The sequence below is a fragment of the Passer domesticus genome, chromosome 1 (genome assembly GCF_036417665.1).
Source record: "Passer domesticus isolate bPasDom1 chromosome 1, bPasDom1.hap1, whole genome shotgun sequence".
Taxonomy (NCBI): Eukaryota; Metazoa; Chordata; class Aves; order Passeriformes; family Passeridae; genus Passer; species Passer domesticus.
The window spans coordinates 18,529,554-18,542,225 of NC_087474.1; the positions used below are offsets into that span (position 1 = coordinate 18,529,554).

General features: G+C 36.9%; 1 protein-coding gene across 1 annotated transcript in view; it reads right to left on the bottom strand.

Annotated features, from left to right (window-relative positions):
- Positions 1–12,672, bottom strand: part of PLXDC2 (plexin domain containing 2) — a 250,857-nt gene that overhangs the window by 228,649 nt on the left and 9,536 nt on the right. The gene's annotated exons all lie outside the window — the stretch shown is intronic.

A 12,672-nucleotide genomic window follows, 5' to 3' on the forward strand; every position in this document is an offset into this window, starting at 1 on the left:
ATTCCTATTTTCTCCAATTACTGATAAAAATCACTTTGAACAGTACATTATACTAATGCCAGGCAAAACACTGCAGCACTTGCTCCTCACAAAGAGGAGGTTTCTAGCCATAGCAAAATTTGGCTGCTAAATGCATGTTCTTATTACCATAATGTTTTTTTGTGACATCTGCTTCCCTATAATCAGTGCTTGGATGCTAATAATTACATGGGATATACTGTACATCTAATCAGTGCTTCAGTGAACCAAAGAAAAAGACCAAGTCAGAAGCAGAAAAAAGAATTCAATAACTTACACAACGCAAATTTTGTCTCTCAGGTGTTCCCGTTACCTGACATTTTTTGATATGCAGTAAATAAATTTTATTTATACTAATGAGGTACTACCAAAAATCAGTTCCTAAACCACAATTGCATTTAAAACAACTGCTGCAACACTTGCCTTTTCTGGGAGTCCTGAGGGCAGAGAAGCTCTTACAGTTTGTCTTTGCAGAAATGCGTGCAACTGGTATTGATGAGTCAGGGTAAAAAGCTCCCCTAGCCATCCTTCTCCTACTTGCTAAACTCTTTGGACATATGTCTTTATTTGTGTGTGGAGAAACACAGGCAACATCAATAAGTTTCCCTGAATCCTGGAGCTCAAACAACTTCTCCTGTCAGTGGGTGCTGGGACACACAGATGTGATGTCCCTGTCCCGTCTCCCCCAGATTAGCTTTAAGCTGCTTTTGATAGTGAAAACACTAATAAATAATGATAAAATTTTACTATTTGTTATCACACCAACTTTGCATTAGTCCCATAGCTGAAATTACATCATCTTCAGGAGCCAACACAATGTAAACATGGAACTTGATAAATTAATTATGGGATTAGGAAACAGATTTCCTGATGTGTGTGACATACCTGTATCCCTTCAGGGGAATGCTTGAAGGACTCAAACACAGTCTATGATGTTTGTCTATGACTCAAACACAAACTATGATGCTTCATTTTCAATCCTCCACTACACAGAGGCCACAACAGTTTTATAACCTAATGACCAGTCATCCTCTTGATATTCATGCTGCAAGGTTTGGACAGACTGCAAAGTAGTACAGCAGGGTTATATAAGCACCTATCATAATAACATTATGGGGCAACCTTGAGTGAAATCTGCAGACAAACAATCATGCCACAAAGGCTGAGCAGAAGCCAGCAGGTTAGACATACAACTGTGATGCTGAGAAACCACTCTCTCTGGGAGATCTGGAGCAGAAACAGAAAAGTTATGACCACAGCACTGTCGGTGAAAGTGCAAGCCAAGTCTCCTGGACAAAGGCCCACTGGGATGCTCTCCAGGCAGCAGAATCTGTGGCACTTGTTTTAGAGTCTAGAATACACCATTTAAGTGTCTTTTCAGATTACAGCAAAAAGGAAATTGCAAAGCCAGAACATACAAAAAAAGTGGATTGCCTGTGAACATGTCTGCTTCTCTTACATCTCCAATCACACACTTTGGGCAACACCCTTCCCTCGTACTGCTCCCAAAGGTGTTTATCTGTGGAAGATTGAGCAGGGTTGAAGGACTCATTTATTACCTCTCAAGATGGAGAAAACAGTTTCTCTGCAGTACTGCACTACAGGACTCAAAAGGAGCAGGTGAAGTTATGCAGCAGTAACACCAGATTTAGGACAGCAGATGTGTACCCCCATATAATATTCCATAAAGTTTAGGTGTGCATTGATTAGAAATCTCTTAGACTTCGAAAGGGAACCACATTCAGAATCCCCCTTCTCTGCTGGTTACTGATCTTTGTATTTGCATAGATTTATTTATGGCCAACATATATCTATTTATTATTTCCTCAAATTATTATTTCATTATTTCCTATTACCTCAAATATCTCCTCTTCTCTGCTTTTTCTCCCAAAATATATTTACAGAAAGGTATTATGACTTCTTCCAGACTTTATTTTGTGAGACTAAAGGAATTTATCCTACCTCACAGAGACTTATTTGTCCTATTCATCCCAACAGGCTTCCTCCGCACCTTTTGCAATTTGAACGAATTTTTACAGCAAATGAATGATCAGAACTTTATGAAATATTTTATGCTCAGTTATATCAGCATACTTTCCCACTGCTAAAAGAGATGGTTCTCATGTTTTTCCACTCTATCACACATTTTTATTGTCCAGTCTTTTCTCCAGTAAGGAGGCAGATTATAAGTTTTTTTTCAGTTTCAATCAACAAATGTGAGAATTTTGACAATGTTGTATTTCATGCCTTTTTCATACTTTGCCATCTCCTTATTATTTTTTTACAGGAATTACTAGTCCACCTCTGACACAGATTAAAAGGAGTCATCAGCACAAGAGGAGAATTTACTAGCATACTCCCATTTTAATGGCAATTTTATTATGGAAATACTAACGAAGACCAGTTCCCAAAGCCAATTTAGGAGAATTTCTGTTTGCTTGTAGAGAAGCTGCTTCTGCTTTCTTCTTCACAGAGTCTTGCCATGTTCATTACAGTTCTTCTGTTGGTAACCACTTTCCCTATTTGAACTAACAATTTCTAGGAGATACATAACAAATGCCTTTGGGAGAAAAGTAGAAGAAGATCTACCAAAATCCCTTTTAACGAAACAGTAAAGAAATAATCTTCCCTTTCTTAAGTCACCTAGATATTAAAAAAAAAAAAAAAAGGAGAAATCGCTGTCAGTATATAACTGAAATTTTAAAATAATGTCTAAAGCTTGGGTAGAATTGCCTACATTACTGTTTTTCTCATTTTGACTAATTAAATACACAGCAAAATGTCACATACTATTAAATTTAAAAAAAGGATTTTTTTTTTTGCTAGGAAGAAACTTAAAATCAAAGAATAAAAAGGTAAAATCTTCATTTTCTTCCCTAGAAAAAATATATTTTCATGATTCAGTGATCTAAATACAAAGCAAAAAACAACAAAACATGTTTCTTACAAAACCATCTGCAAAATGAGCAACTCGCCTATTAAAATACAGATTGAGCCTGGACTGATAATTCAGTTGAGAATGTTTTTTATTCCTATTGCCATTATGAGGTAAAAACAGTAGGGAATTTGTTTGCTCTAACTATTGGATAAATTATAACAGATCTTTGAGTATATATATTTTCAAATGCTCCTCTTTCAACAACACTTTGTGTACTTTGCTTCAACATCTGTTGGCCTGGTGAGCTCTTTCTTTATTCACATTTCACTAGACCTATAATTAAACCCTCTTAAAAAATGTAGCACTTCAGGTGTCCTAATGAAGAATCTTGAAGAAGGTGGCAATAGTTCGCTAAGGGAGAGCAACAAAGCTCCTTCCCTGTTTCTCGCAAGATTCATTCTCTTCAGCAGATGGAGGGCTGCAGTAAAAGACAGCAACTCAGGGCTGAAGAGGTCATAAAATTCCCAAGAGCAGGAAATTACATAGGCATAACTGCCAATGAGGTCTATATATGAAAAGTCATTAGGCTTTCCCAATCTCTTCAGTTCCTGCTTCCCCAAATAAAAGAACAATGTTTTAAGAGCAGTAAACTCCAATCATCTTGTTTGGATTTAACTTATTCCTCTATTTTATTTTATATGATAAGCATATAACTCATACCAAACACAAAAAGTATCCACCTGCTACAGAGAAACCAATTAGATGTATAAGAAAGTAGGGCATTTTCCCCCTTGAAACTTGATCCTGCAGCCCATGGAGAGTTTTGAAGCAGTAAATACCTACTACACTATTGATTCCACATGATTTGGCTTTTGTTTCAACATGAATTTTAGCCCCCAGGTTTAACAACCTTGGAAGACCCCACTTCACTGTGCCACAGACTTGAGGAGAAGTCACCCACCCTCCAAGAGCTGTGTCACTCACTGGGTGACCAGACTCATCATCCTCCTGGGCTGGAGAGTTCTGTGAGCTTCCTGTGCCTTCTTCCCCTTGGGACTCCAGGCTTCTCCACTGGGGACAGGTATAAACCTTTACAGGGCAATTACTACTGAAGACATTAGGATTTTTGCCACAGTAAGGAAAGCAAATTTAGACTAACATCCACAGATATAGCCGTGCACAATGATCATCAACATGTGAAGTTGCTGGTATAAAGACTAGCAAAAAGCAGTCAGAAGAACCCTGACATCGCCAGGTAGTCACTTTATTTGAATGCACTACGAGGTACTATTAGAAACTGTATGACTTATTAATAGAAGTCAAAAGTGGAAAAGTGAAAGTAAACATTGAGAAAAGATAATTACTAGATGCTCTTTGCAGTTTATTATGACTTTGATTAGTACTGAGCATGAAAATTATGAAAAAATACTGAAAACAGTAATTAAGCTAGAATAAAGGTTGTATTTCCTTAATACATGACATTCCATCAATAAATAAAAGCAAAACTTGGAGTGGAATATGCTCTGAGAATAATAAAAAGAATGGTATCTCTGAAAAGTAAGCACACCAAATATTCAAAATAATATCCTTGTTATAAAGACTGTGAACATCAATGTAGGAATATGCAAATAAAGAACGAAAACAAAGAAAATTTACTGTATAACTGATGTGCAGCTTCATCTTTAAATATGACAATATTTACACATATGCATTTACATATATAGCTCAGTTGGTCAGAGCCTAGTGCTAATAATGTCAAGACTGGATTCAACCCCTCTATGGGCTGTTCACTTAAGAGCTGGACTTGGTGATCCTTGTGGGCCCCTTGCAACTCAGAATATTCTGTGATTCTGTGATACAAGTACCTACAAACACCCTCCTATCTTTCCATTTTTATAAGAGGTTACATACTGAATGTCAAAATGGGTTCACAAGTATTTTCAATATGTAAATTTACAATGGCTCATAGCTCCTTCTAAATATTTCTAATTGATTTTTCATTCTTCCTACACAGCTGGGACAGCTTACATTTCTTTAAAAATTATTTAGCAGCTGAAGGGGATCATAAGACCTGGCAACCTCTTGTACATAGAGCTCTGTGCTTCCCAGACCAGCAGAGCTGAGCTCTGCAGGAACCAATGGAAAATGTTCTTCAAGAAACATATATTCAAAAGTCCTGTTGAGTACAGCAGACTGCTGATCAGAAGCTATTGGTCCCAAGACTGACTATTATCTTTACTATTTTGATTTCAAAGACTAAATGGTTGAAACTCAATTTGCTCCAAAGTGAATTGCTTACTAAGCTTCAAAAACTCCCACATTACCTGGCATTATTTTGAAATTGAATAGAAAATAAATGCATGCAAAATAAACTAAATGCAAAATATAACCTTGCATACCACACATCTCGAAGTGCTTAAGGAGATTTTGGTCACTTAGTTCCTATTGACGTCAGTGGTAAATGCCCAAAATTAAGCACTTAGGGAACTATACAGTAACAGTTGCAGAACTGCATGGCATAACTGTAACTTATATTCATCTCATTCATTAAAGTTTCATATTTTCAGTTTTGTGGAGAGCATTCCGAATGTATTGTGGTTGTTGTAAAACCAGACATTCCAAGCTAAATGGAGCACATGCCTCATGGAAGTTATTAAGTAAAGAATTAGAAAACTTTTAACATATTTTTTTCCTAGAAATCTGCTCTTAATATTAGTGCAATTGTATATCTTTCAGAAATGAGACAAACTCAATGGCTTGATTAAACTTCCAAACCAGATAACAGTTCTTTAGGAAAAAAAACCCCAAAATATCCAACTGATGCATCTAATTTATAGCAGACCTTAAAAAATAAATCATGCAGGTCATTAATTTTATATCACAAGAGGTCTTTATATTAGATTAAATGCTCAGATGCATTTATTGCAGAAGAAAATTAACAGGTCACATTTGGCTGCCTTTTCTTGGCCATCATTTATTTCAGAACAGCTCTTTGGCAACTTGGCATATCTTTTTCAAGGTAAACTGAGGTGATGAAGGATTCTGTGATTATATTTCTAAACTACACCCTCTACAATCTTTCCATCATGGAAAGAATCTCAAAAATCGCTGTGCTGGATTCCACATTGTAAAGAATATGGGACTCTTCTAATACCAGAGCTTAAATTGTGGAGTACCTTTGCTGCTGGTAGGTCCCAAAACCAAGCTCAGTTACAATATTAAGTAATTTTTACTTCCTGTAACTATGTAGTGTAATTTAGGGAAAGACAAGGTATGTTTTATATGTAGGCCAGAAGAAATATTAGGGAGCCACATGATTTTTCTTTTCCCTTTGCACACTGAGGCAAAGGACCTCATGCTCTTATTGAAGAGCATCTGAAAGCAGCATTTGAAAAAAGCTCTTGGTATATGTAACTATCCCTGGGTTATGGCATTTCTCCAGATTTCTTCTCTTATAAGATTTGTAGAACCCTCATTATATTCTTCACAACGATGTAAAAGATGCTGAATGTAAACCTAGACCCTTCCAGGCCTCCACTTCCCTGCCAAACCTTTACTCCAGGACAGTGGGGGTCTCTGCCTGTTCCTTCGGCCTCATATAACTTCCATTTCTACTTCTTGCTCACAGCATTGAAGGAAAAATTTAAAAAAAGTCAAAAGAGGACAAAAAGGAGACCAGAATTGCAAAAAGTGTTTAAAAATCTAAAATGGCAAGTAAATACAATCCATAACTAAATTAATAACTTCAGCCAGAGTGATAGGCCTTTTTTCTTTGATAAAATTATTTTTGCAGATTTTTTTGTGTGTTGTTTTTGTTTTGTAGTTGATGTGTTCGGGATTTTTTTCCTTTAAAGCATATGTTAGTATTCTCATGGAAGCAAAACAGATTCCCTAATTTAAGAGACTGCAGCTCTACTCAGCAGTAAGCTTGAATGCCATCTTGCAGCAACAGGGAGAGTAAAAAACCAGTCTTGGACTGCCAAATATTTAAATGGAAGTTCAAGAGCTCTTGCCGGATGGTGGAATTCTGACAGAAAGTGTAAGGATGCTATTGGCTTGTGTTTTAGTGAGTAGCTCTTGTATATTCAATTTTAAGTTCATAGTTCTATCACTACAAAGCATACGGTGTCTGCTTAGAAGGTTAAATGTGAAAACACAAAACTGCGTGATTTTGTTTTTTTGTTTCTACACCAAATTTGTTGTGTGTGATCTTGGCAAGTCATTCAATACTTGGATGCTCCTTTGGTAAAATGAAAACGAATAATAACTGATATTAGATGCGGCAGTTTTATTGCTAAATTCATCAGTCTTTTAAAACAACTTTAATAAATGGTGATGATGAAACCTATGGAAAACATTGTAAGCGGTTCTTTCAAAATTCAAATCCATCCATTCTAAATCCACAAATGGTAAGTAAAATATATTACAGCATAAATACCAAGAGAGATGGGAGGGAGAAAAAGCACATGACGTGATTTTAAATCATGAAATGTACACGGAAGTTTTCATTGAGTATGTAGAATGGCCCTCAGATACCAGCTGGCTGGATTAATATAAACACAGGAATAGGTATAGGTCAATAAACTTCCCACTAATACCTTGGCAGGTGGGTATGAAAATCTCAAAGTGAGTAAGAGCAGAGATGCCTCATTACTGATAAAAAGAGCATCTTGAGGGAAATTGGCACCTCTGATCAGAAATGTGCTTTAGGATTCCTGGGAATGTTGAAGACTGGAGCAGTTTGCCTCAGCAAACAAAGGTAAGTGACCTACCATGTCAGTTAAGAAGTTAAGGAAATACAGCCCACAACTGCAGAGGGATGTGCAAGGAGAGCACAACATGTTTTAAATTCAGCATCCCATGTTTAATGAAGCATTATTTTGGGTTATAACTTAGTGCTTTCTGCTGGGATTTACTGCCTCAAGGATGGTCAGAGCTACAAGCTAAATCACTACTGCCACAGTACAGCTCTAAAGATACAGGAAATTACCATAGGGCCAAGCAAACAGCCTGTAGTTTATCACTATTACTCAATTTTTTTTTTCTCATTTCCCCTCAGAAAACATGTTTACAGAACATGGAAACAACTGGACCTTTGTAGAAATGGCACAGACCAGAAGGGTCCCACTTTGCCTTCCTGGCCTTTGCTCCCCCCATCCTGTGATGCCTGACTGAAACAGGTGTTCTGTGATGAAAAAGGAAGCTCCTAAATGCCTAGAAGCATAGCCCAGCAGACCCAAACAAAAAGTCTTTTCATTCTTCATGTATTTTTTTTACAAGGCAGCCATTGATAATAGCAGTCACCTGGCAGGGAGATAAAAGTTGGGAAGCTTTCCTTCCCAGTCTACCTGTCCTATATAATTTAGAAGTTAATAACATTCCTAAAACTGTGCAAAAGATCCTTCCTTTCTGTGATTTTCAGGAGAATAGAATCAGAGAAGGTACCTTGTTTTATTTTTTTTTTATAATTACTTTTTAATACTGAAAAATAAACCAAATTAGAATAGCAAATGCAGCGTTTTCCTCTAAATGGACACAGCTGCTCTATAGAGTTCTACAGAGCTTCTGAATATATCTTTTCCTATCTTCACTCTCTGGCTCCCTACAGATTTAAATTACAGTAGCAGAATATCTGTCCTCAAAGTAACCTATTTTTTTTAATTCACATGGATGTTTTGATCTCTCTCTCTAGTCTTCCAGGCTGAATAGCCCCACAGAATTAATACGGCTGCTAAAATGTATAGAGAGAACTGAATCAGGTCTTTCATTCCTGCCCAGCAAATAGTCTCATAGCTCCCACAGTCAACTCATGGACTCCTCTGCTTGATTCTTTTTTTTCCCTTTTCAAAAGTCTCAAGCACTCTAAAACCAAATGCACTTCCTTTATCCTTAGATATAAGCAAACTAAATTATCATACATTATATATAAATAATACAAATAAAAACATCAACAAAGAAAAAGGCATCCAGAACCTTTCAGCCTCCAAATCCCAAATGCCTTCAAAGAGTATAATGAACAGCTTTGAGGTATGGAGTAGGTTTTCAGCAACGAGGTAGAAATCCCCCCATTCATTCATTCATTCATTCTCTTCCTGGGAGCACACAAGCCATGCTCGCTGTCTGTGGGAAAGTGGCATCAAGCTGTCCTGTGACAGAATCCCACACTGCAATACATCACATGCACTGAGCACTGCTGAGCACACTACAGAATTAGAGGCAAGGCTTTGTGGGCTGAAGACTCATTTCAAATTGGCTCAAGCTGCTCTTTTAGGAGTAAACTGTGGCTGTGTTGAAGCATGTAAGGGTAGAATATAACCTCTTTCTTTTTCCCTAAATTAAACTCTATGTATAAAAGGCCCTATAAACACTTTAGCAACACCTACCAGCATGTTCTAGCACAAGTCATTTTGGTGAAGGCTTTACATATCCACTTCTCTTTAAGCACATGCTTCAGTCACATTTTCAAGTGCTGTGCCAAATCCAGGCTTGCAAAGGTAGCAACTATTTTTCTTTCTATATTGAATTTAAATCTTTTAAATCTTTTTTCTCTTTGCCTTCTCCTGCTTTATAGCAAACCTCAAAATGTATTTGAATTCTACTTTAAAACTTCCTTAGATTAACAATAGATTATTGGAAACAACAGATTATTGGAAACAATAGATTATTGGAAAGAGAGGGACAACTGGCTGGCTCTACAACTGTATTAGCATCTGTCCCAGACTCTCAGGTAGAGAGATGAAGTTAAAACTACAGTGGATTTATGATGATCAATAAACATAATTATGACAGCAGAAAATGTAACCAAACACTGGACAATCTCTCTGGCCACAGAGTTTTTAAGTTTCACTAGGAATGCTGGATTGGTGTGCATGCCTAGTAGGCTATGTCATAAAACAGCAGAATAGGGATAAAATAATGAAATTCAAATACAGGCATGGGAGGGTCAAAGCTAAAGCTGAAAGAACTAATTTTATTTTACAACCTGCTCTAACTAGAGCAAACTTCTGAAGACAAAGCTGGATATAACTTCCTATCCTGAAGACTGCACCTTCAGTTTATTATCCATACATGCTTAGGGATAAAAATGTGATTCATTAACATCTCTGGGTCATCCCTTGAAGCTAACAGCAATGTTTTTGTGTAAAAAGCAGAACAATAAACCATAAATTTGCATTCAAGAAGCAGCATGTAATAAGTGTTTACACTTAAATTTGATGTGAGACATGTGTGCTTATTGATTCTCAAGCTCAGGCCACATTTCAGTCCCTTGGAGAGAGATCATAAAATCTAAGTGAATATTTAGTTTGTGCATCTCCTAAATGTGTCTTCTGCATCACATTACGGAAAAAAAAAAATCCTTGTGCCCAGCACTTAAAGAACAATGCAATATGCATTAGAAGAGATTACTCACTGCTGTTATCCACTACAACTATAAAGAGAGGTTAGCCTTTTCTACCTGCTGAAAGATCCTTTTCCCCTCAAACCATTTCAGGATCTGCAACAAGGCTGCAAAAATTATTGTCTCTGTTGCAAATGTACTGGGACTTCTGGGTCAGCCACATTCCAAAGTCCAAGATCACATGAAAATCTTAAACATCTACATCTTCTTCAGTCCACTCATCTGTAGGACACCATTTGTATAGAATGATACTGTTAAGCAAGCATTTAAGCACAGTTCTAAATAAGGGAAGTTTTCCGTAACTGAAGCCTAGATATGCAACTCCAAATGCTGCAGAGTGTGCAGCCCATTTGAGGTCTGGTTTGTTATTTTTTTGGTGGGTTGCTCCTCCTCCCCCTTCCTCCCCTCATTCCTGCTGTCTCCCCTACCCCTCCCTCCCCTTTTTTGTTTTATTGTTCTTGTTGATTTCTTCTCTTGTTTTGTTGGATTCCCCCCTCAACTGATGGCTCTATTAGATATATTACCTAAATTATAATGTAATTTTTTTTTCAAATTAGATGGGAGGAGGGAAATACATATACTTTGCAAAATAAGAATAACAGCTTTTTAAAATACAGCTTTTTTAACTTATCACTACTTCTGCAGAACAAACAAAACCCACCATCAGTGATAAAACAGCACATGCTGAAAAGTACCAGTCTGCTGATCTATCAGTTCTGTTTTCAGCAAGATACTTACTCTACAGGAAACTTCAGTATGATTTATAGCATCAGAGACACAGTACATACATGGATGGTGTATACATACATGTGTTATAGATTATTTGTCAATAATCTTTTTCCTTAAAAGGTCATGAAGATACAGGCCCAGTAAAGGCTGCTTTCATATTTATCAAGCAAAACAATAATTTACATCTTGCAATGATTGTTTTTTTAGGATGATAAACTATTTGAGCAATCAAAGCATTCTGGTCAGCAGGGTTTTAACCCGAGTGCTTTGGAATTCTTTCTTCTGACTAGCAATTTCTGAATCTGGATTGTTATGTTTAAAGTTTAATTACAGGAAAAATAATTTTACAGTTTTTGGAACACCATCGTTCTCTTGTCTCCAAGAACTCAATGACAAAACCAAAAAGATTTGGACACAGTCTTTTTAAGTTGTCAAAGTGCCAACAGGCAGAAATCTGACCCAGTATTCCTCTGTCTATCCTTCAGACATGCTTGTGTTTAGGAAAAGAACTTATCACCTAGAGCATAAAATGCTGCAGTTTGGGATGTTATATAAACAGCTGAGAGAAAAACCCCTCTCCTGCTGCAAGTCTGAGTGAAGAAGGAGAATCAGAAATGGCAAAATCTGCAGCAGTCCAAGACAAAGCCTTGTGGTCTCTGCACTAATCAGAACCTTCAGTCAACTCTAATCTGGATTTTTTTTTCCAGACAGACAGGTTACTTGATCAGAGGTCTGACTGGGATTAAAAATCTGAGATTAGGGAATTGAAGGATAAGAATTCAGAGAGAAGCTGAATTTGAAGAAACAAGGGGAAACTCAAAAGATCCGCTATTGCAGAAAAATTAAACTCATACTTTGATACACGAACAAGGAATCTTTAATTCTGGCAAAATTGTCACTTTTTAAAACCACCTGCTCATTCAAAAAACTAGGATATTACCTGACTTCTACAAGGTCTTCCAAGAATAAGAAAACTATGAATATAAAACACATATCTATGACACTGGGAACAATCAAGCAAGCTGTAAGACAAGTATGGTCTGAAAACAACAGTGGAAAAGTAGAGCATACAAATTGCTTGCTGAAAAGTGATGGGAATCAAAAGTCAGAGGTTCATCATCACAGCACATAAAATTAAGAACACAAGCTGGCTTCAAGCTTGCAGTAGAACACAATATGAAATGGCAGATCTGCCAGTCCTCAGGCATATCTCAGCTGAGGTGGAGCATAATCCCTCCCACTTTTGAACACTACACTGCTTTCCAGATGTATGGAGTATGCTCAAGAGGCTGAGAATAAACAGTGGTAGCTTCTTTCCTCCAGTCAAATTGACAAGTTTTCTCCAAGAAGAGTTATTTTGCAGGTCATTAATGTTATTCTAGAAAATGGCTCTGAATTGAATCCAAACCAGTGTTACTAACTCTGCAATCACTGTCCATGTAATTGTGCATGAAAAAAACAGGGACTGAAAAAGCCAAGCATATTAAGTCAAAAAATAAATGGAAAAGAACCAGGCTAAGCAAAACCAGATAAAGTCCAACAAGCCTGCAAATAAAGCATGCTAGAATTTTTTTTTTTTTTTGCTACTGTAGTAACTCAATGACCTCGTTACATGCTGTGGCACATTATACTTGGGTCTGCTGCAATT